We start from the raw sequence: 15342 nt of genomic DNA on the forward strand, positions 1-15342 counted from the left end.
GCATCTGTTTCACTTCCTCTTCTTTCAGGATTTGGATAAATATCCCAAATGGGATAGTCCCATTAAATGGAAGTTATTTTCCTGTGACTGTGTCAAGTTGGATAGGGGCGTGGCTGAAATTTGGACCCTTGTTTTACACAGGGTGGTGGAGGGATGGGACAGTATCCGTTCTGGAGTATTCATTGAACTGGAATTTGTGTAACCTGGAAGAGATAAACTTAACCAAAATATTGAATTTACAAGGTCCAAATAGGAATAATATACTCAAACAAACCAGTGGTCTTTTAAAACATATTTTAGTTCATCTCGAGGGGTTAGGTCTGGTTATACTTCTGCGGTGTCTTGGTCTAAAGAAGGGGTGGGTGTTGGTTTTATCTGGATGTGGTTGATTCACAAACTCTTTCCTCCATTCTTGACTGCAGTGAGTGTTAACATCAGTGCTTCCTGTGGTCGAGTCCATTTTTCTTCAAGGGCTTTGGCATCGCAACTACCTGGTTCTTGTAGGCAGCAGTACCTCAGGTATAGTTATAGTCTAGGAAGGTGAACAGAGTAAGCTGTTAAGAGAACCTAGATTTGTGCTTGCCAATTATAAATAGTGTCTGGCTGACAGTTTTCTATGTTCACCTAAATTGTTACCACCTCCCCCCTGCATCTGTAGCCACCTTCATTGTCTAGGTTTTACACTTGAGAGTATACTGATTTTGAAGCAAGGGTGGCTCATAAGAAAGCTCTATAGGGCTAATATCTAGATTTCTAGGAGCGAGCAATTCTGAACAAGGTCATGGAGAGGACTTTTGTTCACACTAATCTAGTCTCTTGGCATTACTTGATTATATGTATTTTAAGAATCCTGTGTATATCTGTCTAAATTTCCCACTTTATCAGGGTCACCAGGTACAATGGAAGTTCTGGTCTGTTTCCACGTGAATGAATGATTACCATCTGGGTTACTTGTCTAGTAGAATGTTTAATGTATCCCTTTGAAAAGATTGTGGTATTCCAAAGCCAGGTGTACGAAGCAGGTGATAGGGTAGAAAGCAAAATATAACGATTGGCCATGATAGGATGAATCATGGCTGTTACCTGGTTGATGGTTTGGAGACCCTAGACAAACCAGTTCCATCCTTTTTCTTTACTGGCCTCATTGAGGAGTTTAAAAATCAATTAACAGGATCTCAAAAGTCCAAAATCAAATACTTACAAATCAATGTGTGGATGGCTTCGTTGGCCTCTCACTTGAAGAGGATATTGTTTGGTCACAAATGGCACAATATCAGGCAGTAGGTGAAGCTCTACAGGGTAGCATTATACATCCTTCCTGGCTATTGGGTGATACAAATGAGAGGGTTAATTTGTGTTGGAGTTGTCTTTTTCTCTGACTCAGTTGTGAGAAAAACAAAGGTCCTTGATGAAGACGTTGGCTATCCTGGCAGAGTAAGAGATAAGCTTCTCACTCCTGTACCAGAGGCGTACTCACGTGCATTTGTCTTGGGTTAAATAAAATCTTTCCTTGTGGCTTATTTGATATATCTTTTACCAAGAGAGGCATTGGGCATTTAGGCATTTAAAGAAAGGAGTCAGTTAACAAGTGACCACCCATGAGGCCAGCTGCCAGCACAGTTGCTTGACATTTGACTCTGTGATCTTTCTTTGCAACCTGGATTTTTTCCTTTTCTTTCCCTCTCCCAGTGTTCTCGTGGTAGGATGGCTGAACAAGTTCTCCTAGACTCTGGTAATGCTCTCTTTTGTTTTCTGTAGTTCTCCCTAAAAGCTGGAGCACTCTTTCCCCTAAAAAGCCATTAATCGTATGCGAATTGCCAGAGGACTGAGGATCCATATCAATAAATTAACTAACTGCTGTAGAAAAGTTTTGTTTGAAAGAAAGCAGATGGATCCTCATTTGCCTTCTGCTTGGCACCATCACGTTTGTTTAAATCCTTTGGTGTAGGTATTCCATCTTCTAAATTAACCAGCAAGCAATCTTTATATTGCGTTCTTCTGACATACTGACTTACATTGTAAGATTTCAACCTGGGAGCAGAATTGCCGGCTTGTGAGTCAAGGTGCCTCTGGTGTTTCCATGACTACTAGGCGCCTTTCCCCTGGAGTCACTACAGCTGTAGACAATCAGGTTAGGTAAAGTCAAATAGTGAAAAATATAAATAACTAGGAGCATGAATCTTTCTGCTGTCATAAACTGGAAGTAGTAAATTGGATATGAACCCATGCTATTGCTTGCGGTTGATTTGGCACCTTACTGCTGTATGTCTCAGGAGCAATTACTCTGTTGCTTCTTGCTCATGGCCCTGGTCAGAGCTTAATTTTTGGCTGGTTGAATCAGGTCCCTGATATGGGGTCCCCTGCCATGAATTGTAAGGGAAGGCTAATGGTCCCGGACTTGCTTTTGGGTGTGGGAAGGGTCGGCATAGATACGGAGTAGGTGCATGTTGTGGTCCTAGGGAATCAAAGGGATCCACCTCACAGTGCAGGAACATAGTAGTATATTCCATATTGCTTTCTTTCTGGACTAAAACTGTACATTGTGTTAGAATATGCTTTTCATTATATTACATTAAAAACCTCTATACACTTTTCTTTTCATTTATCAATTTTTCCCCCAGCAAAATTTAATCGTCAAAAAAGAGGAGCTGATACCAAGGGCTCAAGTAGAAAGAAAATGTTTTGGAAATGATGATCGCAACATATGTACAAATGTGCTTAAAGAAATCGATGTATGGATTGTTATAAGAGCTGTAAGAACCCCCCGTAAAATTACTTATTAATTAAAACTTGTAATTGTGAAATAGTGTAATTCAGCAATCCATTATGAGACCTTTGTTCTTGGTTCCCAAGCTGGTACTGAGGCTAGGCTGTGTTGCACATACACAAGATTTATTTTCTTCTCTCTTCAATTATTTAAGATGCATCCTAGGAGGGGTCTTCAGGAATACTCTCAAAATTACCCCGTGATTAAATCTTTTCATTTTAAATCATTTTATCAGGGCCTCATCCAGCTCTTATCACAATCTCTGTGTATATTCATTGTGTCAAGCATATTTGTACATTTGTTACCATCATCATTTTCAAACCATTTTCTTTCTACTTGAGCTCTTGACATCAGCTCCTCATTTTTTCCATCCCTCCTTCTCCCTTCTTCCCTCCCTCCCCCTTGATAATTTATAAAATTATTATTAGTTTTCCATATCTTACCCTAACCAATGTCTTCCTTCACCCACTTTTCTGCTGTTTGTCCTCCTGGGAAGGGTTTATATGTAGATCATTGCCCATGATTAAATCTTAAAAAATAAAATAAAATAAACCGGATAATTTATGAGATCCAACCCAAACCCAAATTATAAAGTCCGTCATAGACTGATCACACACCCAGCATTTACTGTCCCTATGAGTCTGCTCAAGTACTGAGTTCTGTTTCAAGTCCTCAGTACATACTGCACGGCCACAACTCTTTCACTATTCAAGGTTCTTTTCTTGGTTTCTGGTGGCTGCTGCTGGATCCTGATGGAGTTCATGCTGTACACTCCTAGTCCTGGCACACTTTAGAGACCAAATGATGGCGTCTGTCTAGCACAACAAAAATATAATGATAATCTCCCAGATCTTGTACATCGCAGTTTATATAAAACGATTTTAAAGATTCAGAGACTTCGAACAGTTGAAACTTAAAGAAGAAGCATATATTTGGTTGGCTAAGCAAAGGAGCACATTAAAACTTGTGTTGCCAAGATGGCTCCCCTAGCAACAGGCTGAAGAGATTATAATGGTAGAGAGACTTGAGGTAGGGTCTCAAATGGGGAAGAAAGTTTTGAAGCTGATGGAATGAAACAGGTAGGGTGGTGTTAGGGAGGTTCTGTAGTTGAGCCTCAGTAATTTTATTTTAGCTTAAAATGACTGCCTTGAGGACAATATGGAAAAATAACCCTCCACATGTCAGCAATAGTTTATCCAAAGGACAAGTTGGCCTGATCCAAGCATTCATAAGAACAATCTGGTTGAAACTGGTTCTTCAACCTTCTCACTCATTGCCATCAATTAGATGTCAACTCATAGAGACTCTATAGGACAGGCCAGACCGGACAAGGCAGACAATTAAGAATCTAGTGGGTGCTATGTGGTTTTAGGCACCCCAGTGAAAACAAACACTCAACATGCCAAAATTTATGGGATGCAGCTCATGTACCACAGAAAAACAGGTGGTCAGGATTTGACTTGAAGGCCGATTTCTTGTAAGACATGAAAGAAAGCCCAAACAAACCCCAAACTCAAGGAAATTCCATGACAGACATATCCTTTCCCATTTCTAAAATAGGGCAAATGAACACAACCCAAACATGCTTGCTTATTCTTTTCAATCTTTTAACTGATGAATACTTTGCCATTTATAAAAATAAGCAAGGGCACATGCACACACATATATACACATCTATGGATATATGTATATATATAATTACATTGAAATATTTTACCAGGATAATATAAATAGAAAAATAATCCATTATGATATGTATCATTATAAGAATTAATTCTATTTTAGAAAGATATTGCTTATTGAAATTTAATTTAGTTGAAGATAAAATAATACATTTCTATAAATTAAATCTTTTTGTAGAAGTAATGATGTTTTAGTTTCATATCCACTGCGGTTGAATTGATTTCAGTTGGCTTCTTAGTACTGCTATCAGGAGCCATTGTGGTACAATGAGTTAAGCATTCAGGTTGCTAACAAAAAAGCTTGATGGTTCAAACCTACCAGCTTGCTCTGTGGGAAAAGAAAAAGTCAGAAAAACCTTAGGGAGCAGGTCTACTCTGTCCTATAGTGCTGCTGTAACAGAAATAGCACGAGTGGGTGGCTTTAATGATCAGCAGTTTGTTTTCTCATAGTTTAGGGGCTAGAAGTTCAAATTCATGGCATAAGCTCTAGGGGCAAGCTCTGTTCTCTCACTGTCATTTTGGAGGGTAGGAGGAATTCAAAGGGCAATCTGTTTGGCAAGAGTTGCTGCTCTTTTACTTTAATAAACATGTCAACTTTATCTTTATGCTGAAAATCTCCCTGTCTGCAAGTGTAGGCTACTCCTCTGTGTAGCCTCTCTGAGATGATCTCTTTGGAGTCCCTCCCATGGGTGCTACTTGGTTGCTGTGGAAGTTACATTATTTCATGTCAACTTGAAGAGATATAGAAGTGTTGGGGTGATATTCAACTTGTCCATCAGGTCATAGCCTGGCGGTGCCTCCTTGTGGGCGTGGCTTCCTCATAAGGAGGGTCCTGGGAACCTCCCCTTCTCTTTCTGTCTTCAACTTCCTGCTGACTGATCCTGGTGGCTGCCAGAGCCACCCACTGGCTTATGATCTCCCCGCATTCTGCATCATTGAATGTGACTGCCTGAGTATGGAGAGCAAATTATGAACTAGTATCAGACTTGTGGACCTGAGTTGGACTGGGCTGGAATGTTTTCTTGATATACATTTAATTCTTGCACATGTATGAGTGTCACTGGATTTGTTTCTCAAGTCAACCTGGCCTAACACAGTCCTATCTTCAGAACTTCTCTAGGGTACTTCCAATAGTCTTCTCCAGCACCCCAACTCAAATGCTTTGATTCTTCTTTTGTTTTCTTCATTAAATATCCAACTTTAACATGCATATGAGGCAATGGAGAATACCTTGGCTTAGGTCAGGTGCACCTTAGCACTCAAAGTAACATCCATGCTCTTCAATACTTTAAAGACGCCTTGTGTGGCAGGTTTACCTTATGCAATACATCTTTTGATCTCTTGACTGCTGCTTCCATGAGCACTGATTCTGGATCCAAGTAAGACAAAATCCTTGACAACTCCAATCTTTTCTCCATTTAGCATGATGCTACCTATTTGTCCAGTTGTGAGGATTTTGGTCTTTCTTACATTGAATTGTAAGCCATACTGAAGGCTACAATCCTTGATCTTCATCAGCAAGTGCTTTAGGTCCTCCTTACTTTAAGCAAGCAAGGTTGTGTCATTTGCATATCACAAGTGGTTAATAAGACTTCTTCCAATTCTGTGCCACATTCTTCTTCATATAATCCAGCATATCTGATGACTTATTCAGTACACAGATTGAACTAGTATGGGGAAAGGATACAGCCCTGACACACACCTTTTCTGATTTTGACCTTGTTCTGTTTTGTCCAACTGCCTCTTTATCCATGTACAAATGCTTTGTGAGCACAATGGAGTGTTCTGGAATTCCCATTCTTCTCAAAATTATCTATAGTATATTAGTTTTTAGTATCTACACAGTCAAATGCTTTGCATAGTCAATGAGACAAGTAAAGATCTTTATGGTATTCTCTGCTTTAAGCCAAGACCCATCTGACTTCAGCAACAATATCCTTTGTTCCATGTTCTCTTCTGAATCTGGCCTGCATTACTGGAAGTTTCCTGTCAATATACTGCTGCAACCATTGTTGAACGATCTTCAGCAAAATTTCACTTGGATGTGATATCAATATTTTCAATCTGTAGTTTGAGCATTCTGTTGGCTCACCTTTCTTTGGGATGAGCACAGATATGGATCTCTTCCAGTCAGCTGGCCAAATAATTATCTTCCAAATTTCATGGCGTATATGAATGAGCACTTCCAGTGCTTCTTTGGCTTTCTGAAACATTTCAGTGGGCTTCCCATTAATTCCTGGAGCCTTGAAATGGTGGAATGTCAACTAGTTCTTTTTAGACTCTGTATTTGTTCTGTCTTCTCTTGATGCTTCCCTGCATCATTCAATATTTTCCCATAGAGTCTTTCAATATTGCAACTTCTGGCTTGATTTTTTCTTTTTTTAAAATTTTAGATACTCTCACATTTAAAAATAATATTTGGCTTTGACTTCTTGAGCTGTCTTTTTAAATTTTCTCTTCAGCTCCTTTGACTTCTTCCATTTGTTACTCTATGATTAAGAGCAAGAATTTCAGAATCTCTCCTTACATCCACTTTGATCTTTTCTTGCTTTTTAGTGAAGTTTTGCTTTCTTCACAAATGTTAGTCTTGATGCCCTCCCATAGTTCATCAGGTCTGTCATTAGTATCCAATGCAGCAAATCTGTTTTTGAGATGTTCTTGAAATCCAGATCAGATAGACTCAAGGTCATGTTTTGACTCTTGTGGATGTGTGTAATTTTCTTCAGCTTTATCCTCAACTTGGATATAAGTGATTGATGGTCTGTTCCACAGTAGGCCCCTGGTCTGATTTTAGCTGCTAATATTGAGCTTCTCTATCATGTCTTCCCACAGATATAGTCCATATAACTTCTGTTTATTCCATCTGGGGAAGTTTATTTGCTATGAACAAGTCATTGGTTTTGAAAAATCCTATTGTGCAATTTCCAGTTTCATTTCTGTCATTAAGTCCATGTTTTCCAATTCCATACTATTCTTTCCTCTTTGTTTGCAACCCTTTGCATTCCAATCACCAATAAGTAGCAATGCATCTTGATTGCATGTTCGATCATTTTTTGACTGATGTCAATGTTAGAATTCTTTAATTTCTTCATCACTAGCTTTGTGGAGGGTGCATAAATTTGAATAATAGTCATATATATTTGATTTCCGTAAAGGTGAATAGATATAATTCTATCACAGACAGCATGGCACTTCATAGTGGATTCAGAAAACTCCTTTCTGACAATGAATGCCATGCCATTCCTCTTGATTGTGTTTACTCCTTTTGATTGTGTTATTCTTCTTGATTGTATTATTCCTGGCATAGTAAATCATATGATTTTCTGTTTCAAAATGGCCAGTGACAATCCATTTCAGCTCACATGTGCAGATGATATCCATCTTTATGTGTTCCAGTTCATTTTTGACCACTTCAAATTTTCCTAAATTCTTACTTTTCACATTCTAAGTTCTGATAATTAGCAGATGTTTTTCAGCTGTTTGTCCTTACTTTGAGTCATGCCCCATCAATAAATGAAGATCCACAAGTCTCCTCTCAGAGGCTTTAGCCAAAGTGCATCACCATGGTTAAATCCCCTCCAGGAAATTAGCTCCTCTTCAACTCACATTAGGAGTGCCCTCAGACCTGAAGGCCCCTTCCTCTGGCACTGTCTCTGACAATATTCTTTGTTTCACCTCTCAGTATCTGACAGTGCTTCAAAGGTATGCATAAGGTTTTCAGCAGCTCCTTCCTCTGAAGTGGGGAGCCAAATTCTTCTTCATTGTCTGTTCTTAGTCTGGAAGCTCTGCTGAAACCTGTTCACTTTGAGTGACCCTGCTGGCATTTGAAATACCAGTGACATAGCATAGTTGCAGCATTACAACTACATACAAGTCACTACAGTGCAACATACTGACAGACAAGTGGTCGTTCTAAGGCATAAAGAAGAGATAAATAATGATATCCCAAATATGTGTTTATTGTATTACATGTCACTATTTATTTAGATCTTTAAATTTTTTCAGTAATGTTTTTTTTGTTTCAATGTACATATTATTCACGCCTTTTGGTAGACTTATCCTGTGTCTCATATTTTATGCAATTATAAATTGTATTGATTTTATATTTTTTTCATGGCATATCCCCCCCAAAACCCCACTGCTTTTGAGTCATTTTCTAATCATAACGGCCCTATATAAGATTTCCAAAACCTTGTGAATTTTTGTGGACATATTTTTTCAAAACCTTGTCAATTTTTGTGTAACTCAGATATAGCTTTCTCTCTCTTCCTTGGAGCCACTGGTGGGTTTTAAGAGCCAGTTTTTCAGTTTGCAGAGCATATCATTTATTTAGCTGGTCTTTACGTTTTCTTGATAATATTTTAATATTTTTCCATGTAAAAATTCGATAAACCCTTTCTTAGATTTATCCTGTAGTATTTCACGTCTTTTTGTTGTGAAAATGCTTTTACCATTACTTAAAATTTCTAATTAATAAAATGTATAATTTGTTGAGCTATTATTATGTCCCAGCCACAGTTTCAGGAGCCTTTATATTTTATTTAATTACTCTACATTTAGGCTCCAAGAGAGCAAGGAATTAAGTATAATTGTTCACGTGCCAGCTTCCTTTTTTTCATTATGGTTTGGATAAAAGTTTACCGAGCATATTAGTTTTCTGTACAATAAGTTATACACATTTTATTTTGTGATATTAATTGCAATTGTCTCAGCAGAACTGCACTCTTCCCTCTTCATCTCTGAGCTCTCCGTTTCCATTTTCCTTCTTTCCCACCCCTTCCTACCTTCGGAACTCTGTTTTTTGGGCAAATGCTGCCATTTTGGTCATGTAGAGTACATCCCTCCCTGCTGCTGCAATTCACTGTGTTAAAAAAACAACACTCTCACGCCATCAACCCAATTTTGATTCATAGCGACCCCATAGGACAGGGTAGGTGCGTTTCTGAGACTAACTCTTAACTGAAGTAAAAAGCCTCATGTTTCTCTCAATTCCCTTGCCTGGAAGGTGATTGTTTGGGTGCGTTTAATTCCAGGCTTGAATGGTATCTACGGGCACCCTTTTTGAGGTTCCACTAGTCTCTGTCAGACTAGTAAATATAGCCCTTTTTGGTGTGCTGGTGAATTTTGTTGTACATTTTTGTTTTCTGTCTCCATGTTCAGCACTTGATAGTGGCAGTCAGGGACCATCTTAGCATAGAGAAGGCTGTGGTTCCCACGGCCCATTAGTTCTTCAGAATAATTGTTTCCTTGGCATTTTGAATTTCTTTCCTCTTCTTTGCTCTAGAGGAGAGACCGATAGTTTGCATCTTAGATGGCTGCTCAAAATGTGTAAGATTTTAGTCACCACTCACTGAATTAGTATGGAAAATACTGTTTTTGTGGACTCTATTAGGTCTATTGACCCAGTTGTGATTTGGAGGCACTGTTTATAAGTGCAAGTGGTTATGCCTTGGGATACTAACGGCAAGCTCACCATTTCAAAACCTTCAGCTCAAAGCCCACCTGGAAGATCACACCAACCTGTATGATCGCGTGGTCCCGAAGGGATGTTATCAGGCATCAAAGAACAAAAAACCATATCATTGGCTGCACACCTCCATGATACGATCGCCAAAGACAAACGGGTGCATAAGCAAATGTGGCGAAGAAAGCTGATGGTGCCCGGCTATCGAAAGAGATAGTGTCTGGGGTCTTAAAGGCTTGAAGGTGAACAAGCGGCCATTTAGGTCAGAAGCAATAAAGCCCACATGGAAGAAGCACACCAGCCGGTGCGATCACGAGGTGCCAAAGGGACCAGGTATAAGGCATCATGCAAAAAAATATATATGTGTGTGTGTGTGTGTGTGTATGTATATACACACATATATATACCATATATATATACCATATATATATACACATATATATATACCATAGTGAATGAAGGGGGAAGTGCAGAGTGGAGACCCGAGGCCCAGTGTCGACCACTGGAGATCCCCTCATAGAGGGGTTTAGGAGAGGAGATGGGTCAGTCAGGGTGCGATGTACTACCGATGAAGAACACAGCTTTCCCCCAGATCCTGGATGCTTCCTCCCCCCAACTACCATGATCCGAATTCTACCTTGCAGGACTGGATAGGGCGGAGGTTGTACATTGGTGCATATGGGAGCTGGAGGCACAGGGAACCCAGGGTGGACGATACCTTCAGGACCAGGGGTGTGAGGGGGGATGCTGGGAGAGTGGAGGGTGAGTGGGTTGGAAAGGGGGAACTGATTACAAGGATCCACATGTGACCTCCTCCCAGGGAGATGGACGGCAGAGAAGGGAGGGAAGGGAGACTCCAGATAGGGCAAGATATGACAAAATAACAATCTGTGGATTATCAAGGGCTCATGAGGGAGGGGGGAAAGGGGAGGGAGGGGAAAAAAAGAGGACCTGATGCAGAGGGCTTAAGTGGAGAGCAAATGCTTTGAAAATGATTAGGGCAAAGAATGTACGGATGTGCTTTATAAAATTGATGTATGTATATGTGTGGATTGTGATAAGAGTTGTATGAGCCCCTAATAAAATGTAAAAAAGAAGAAAAAAAGAGTTGAGTCCCTAATTAAATGTTTAAAAATATATCCAATAATGGAAAACAAAACAAAACAAAACAAAAAACCTTCAGCTGCTCCAGGAGAGAAAGATAAGGCTTTCTACTCTCTTAAAGAATTACGTCGCAGAACCCCCCAGGGTCAGTTCTACCCTGTCCTATACGGTCACTATGAGTCAGAATCGATGAGATGGCAATGAGTGAATAAGTACATTCATGCTTACCAAAACATCTTCATGTTTACATTAACTTTGTGTGTGTGTGTGTGTGTTTCCAGAAGAGAAATTATATCTAATTTACAGACCTCTAGGTCCATCAATAACTAAAAGTGGCCAGTGGAAAAAAGGAAAATGTCCATCAGGCTTCCTGGTATTTATCAGACCAAGGATAGCAAAATTAAAAAGATTGATTTATTTTTTACACAAAACATTTTTTTTTCAGCGGAAAGTCTGGGAAGCTATACATAGAAAGTGGATGGAGAGGGTAGCCTTCGGGCTGGAGAGGAGTGCCCCTGCTTGTCTAGGCTCTGGGGTAGGTGGGGGGCTTGGAGCCAGCAGGACACAGTTATCATTTTTGAGCTCTTTCCAGCTGGGATGGTCACAGGAGGCAGGGGTGGCCACTGAGGCTTTCTGTGGCATCATGGGCTCAGTGGGGGCCTGCTCATCACTCGGGGGCCCAGCAGAGGGAGCATGGCTGCCTTGATCAAGCACCATGGGGTTGTTTGACAGGGGAACTGGGGCGCTGAGCCCGGAGAGTGAGCCTATATTCAAATGTGTGTGCCTGTGAGAGAAGAGTCACAGGGTTGAGTGGGAACCAGAACTGGAGTCTTTGCGATCTTTGTAAATGACCACTCTGGCCTACGACCTTGCCTAGCTGTTGGGCACCAGGGAACACAGTTCCTTTGTGGCCTTGGACCTCGCTGCTTTCCTGCTCAGGTGTATGTGGGGGACTGGAGGTAGACAGATATCCTGTGATCCCCGAGTCTTCAGGCTGGTGGATTTGGCAACTAGCTAGCTGCTCACACGCCAGCTGTAGTGTGCCCTGCCCCTGGAGGCCTTGGTTTGAGGGTTTGGTTTGCTCCTTTGGAAATGGTAAAGAGGAAGTAGGGGGAGGAGACAGAGGTGGCAAGAGAGTGGGTCTGGAATGCTTCTGTGTGAGGGCCACTCTGTCTGTGCCTTGCCTGTGGGGCTTGGGGCTCTTTGGGTGGGCTTTGGGCTTTGGGAGGGAAGTGTAGCTGCTTTGGAGAAATTCTTCTGTAGGTCATAAGTGCTGCAAGAATCCCTCCTGGGGTGGGGAGGGGGCCCTGGAATTCCACCTTACAGAACTTGCATTTGAGAGTGTGCCTGTTGCCAGAAAACTTGATGAGAGAGATCTGGGGGAGGGGATGCGGGGCACCAGAGATGGGACCAACCAGACCCTGGGTGGGGACTGCCGGCTTCCTCCAACCTTTGGACACAAAATCATTGATGTTCTGCCTTCTACTGACTGGTCAGGCTCCATTCTCTACTAGCCCCCAGCACTTCAGCCAACCATGACTAAGCTGCTGGGCCTCAGCCCAAGGGCCAGTCTCTTGTGGCTGTCATGGCCATGGCCTGTGCTGCAGAACTTGTTGGGGGAAGGGGCAGCCACCCTGAATGTAGGTGTCTACCTTCTGGGGGCTATGTTTGATCCACTCAGCGTGACATCTGAATGGGTAAACCATTGACGCACCACTTGGTCACGCCAAACTGCATCTGTGCATGGCTGGCCAGGGCCTAGCAGCTTTCGAAATAGAGAGCACACAGCTGGCAGCAGGCCTTAGTGGTCCAGAGAGGTTTTATATGTGGACTACTTGCCTTGAACGGTATTTCAATTCAGATGTAGGTCTTGGCCTTAACCTCTGCATGGAGGAGGTGGTCTTGTAGCTACTGCTTGACTGACACTGCACCTAAATAGCCAGTGGCTGAAGGCTTGGCTCCTAAGATAAGCATCAGGCTTGCCTCTCAGGGAATATGAGCCGACCCCACTCTTGGTTTACCAGGTTGGCCCACCAAGGGTGTCAGTGACAATAGGGTTGGACCAGGTCACTGGCAGGAGCCTCCTTTTTGATGAGTCCCAGCTTAGACTTCTTGAGGCTCTCCCCCAGTGTGTCAATGGGTGAACTCTTGACGACTACACAATCACACCTCTGGTAGGTGTGCTCATGGCCTGACAGCCCCTTGCAATTCTTGATGAATTTGTTATAGAACTCACAGCAGATGTCATGTGTCAGCTCAGCCTGGGATGGCAGGTTCAGGTTGGGTCAGCTCTTCCTGGGATACTACCCAGGACCCCTTAGACAGGTGTGACTCCCCAGGAAGGGCCCCCAGCAGCATCTTTCTCCCATATCTGTTCTGGCTTTAGTTTCTTGGGCAGGGAGATGTCCACCAGGCCTGAGAAGATCTTCAGGGGGGTCGGGCGGGGGGGGGGGTGGAGAGGTGGCTGGTGAGTATCCCATAGGGCTTCCTGGTGGCATTGGCAACTTCTTGGCTAGGGGTGATGAGTACAGAGGGGCATGACCAAGGGCTTCCACTGAACTCCAGGGATCACCCAGCATCTTGACCAAGGCCTTGGGCCTGGATCCTGGTAGGTGTGGGGCCTCCCAGGCTGGAAGTGGGCTTGCTACTACTTGTGGAAGTTCTGTGGCATGTTGATAGGCAAGCACTTGATATATGTGTACTACTTGGTTATGCCCATCTGTGTCAGATAGCAGCACTTGTGTGACCCAACAGGCCTTTTAGAATCCCGAGGAGCTCGCAGTGGACGTCATGGGGCAGCTGGGGAGAGAAGAGAGGTTGAAAAAAGCCTGTTCTGCATCAGAGGCCCAGAAAATGCTGTCAGTGGTGGCTTTGTAGAATTTCTGCTTCCCTCAGGGTCCGGCTCCTTCAGCTTGGTTCTCTTGGCCAGCAGTGAAGCATGTGGAGTGTGGGATGGGAGGCAAGCCGTGGAGGCTGAGATGAATGCTATCCTTCCTGATGAGCCCTTGGATCTAGGGGGTGGGGTGTCCCTTGGTGTCCTTTACTCTCATGCTCAGGTGGCGTAGGTGAGCATGGGCATGTCTAGATGGGCCCTTGCAGCACTCAATCCAGACAGTGCACAGCTGGCATTTCAGCTCTCAGCTCCTAGCACAGTCTGATAGTGGCCACTGTGCCTTATAGGAGGCTGACCAGGGACTCAAGGATAGATGCAAGCTCCTGTCCGCAGCGCTTTTTAGGCCTGGGGAACCCACCAGGGCCAGTGGTGTCTTCTTGAGACGTGTTGAGCTGGGGTGGGGGGGTAGGGGTGGGACAAGCCCTTGGACAAGAAGCCAAATGATGACACAATGGCTTTGTTGATGGCAGGGGCATCCAGAAGCTTGTCCATGGCAAACAAGTTGGACCTAGGGGCCCTGGTGATGATCTCCTTGGGCAAGCTAAACTTCTTGGGCAAGGGGCTGCCCGGTGAATGGGTTGGGCAGACGCTTCTGTTTGACAAACTCACAGAGGAGGCCAAAGGGGACACCGCTGGCTGCTCTCTGATTCAGCCAACCCCAGCTGCCGCTGGTGCTCAGGTTCTAGACTGACACCCTTGCTTGCTGCCCTGGGGAACCTCTGCAGCCACTTTGCTGCTCAGGACAACCTTCTGTAGTGTCCCAGGGTCAGGCAGGCTATTCCTGAGCATCCAGAGGTAAGCCCAGGTCCACGGCCACAGTTGTGTTCGCTTTAGAACTCAGGTCTGGTGTGGACTCCGGTGATGGCCTGGGCTCTGGCAGCTCGGCCTTGGAGCGGTGACAGCAGCAGTAGGAGAGAGGGGCGACAGGAGCAGGAGCCCTCGCAGGTATGCCCCTATGGGTGCATACTCTAGGATGCCCCCTCCATGTAGCCCTGCCACCGCTTAGCCATCCATTTTCATCCCTTGACACTGAGCAGTCACATTAACACTCTATAATCATTAAATATCCTTACTTATGTCCATGAACACATTTCTTTTATTCTGGTAGTCAGTGTTTACATAGGGTCCGTTGTATGTCCACATCTCTTGACTTACATGCTTCTTTGCATCTCACGTGTATATCCTGTAGACAGCATAAACTTGGATCTTCAAAACAAATCTACCCCTCCACCACACCCTCAAAGAAATACCCTTATGCTACTTGATGTGTGTTTGAACTATGGAATAATATGATATATATGTTAACTCCCAATTAATAATAAATGAAAAAATAAAAATAATCAAAGAAACAAATCCAGTGTTACAAGTTCTGTATTCTGATTTGATTGTTGAATCCTATTGATGGATTTCTGTCTGCTATTTTACATTTTGT

At 42.9% G+C, this 15342-nt stretch overlaps 2 pseudogenes; both read right to left on the minus strand.

The window, feature by feature from the left end:
• Positions 1-12039: 12039 nt before the first annotated feature.
• Positions 12040-14067, minus strand: LOC142433690 (protein Wiz pseudogene; annotated as a pseudogene).
• Positions 14068-14154: 87 nt separating this feature from the next.
• Positions 14155-15053, minus strand: LOC142433691 (protein Wiz-like; annotated as a pseudogene).
• Between the last annotated feature and the right edge of the window lie 289 nt (positions 15054-15342).

Source organism: Tenrec ecaudatus, chromosome X, assembly GCF_050624435.1.
Source record: "Tenrec ecaudatus isolate mTenEca1 chromosome X, mTenEca1.hap1, whole genome shotgun sequence".
Taxonomy (NCBI): domain Eukaryota; kingdom Metazoa; phylum Chordata; class Mammalia; order Afrosoricida; family Tenrecidae; genus Tenrec; species Tenrec ecaudatus.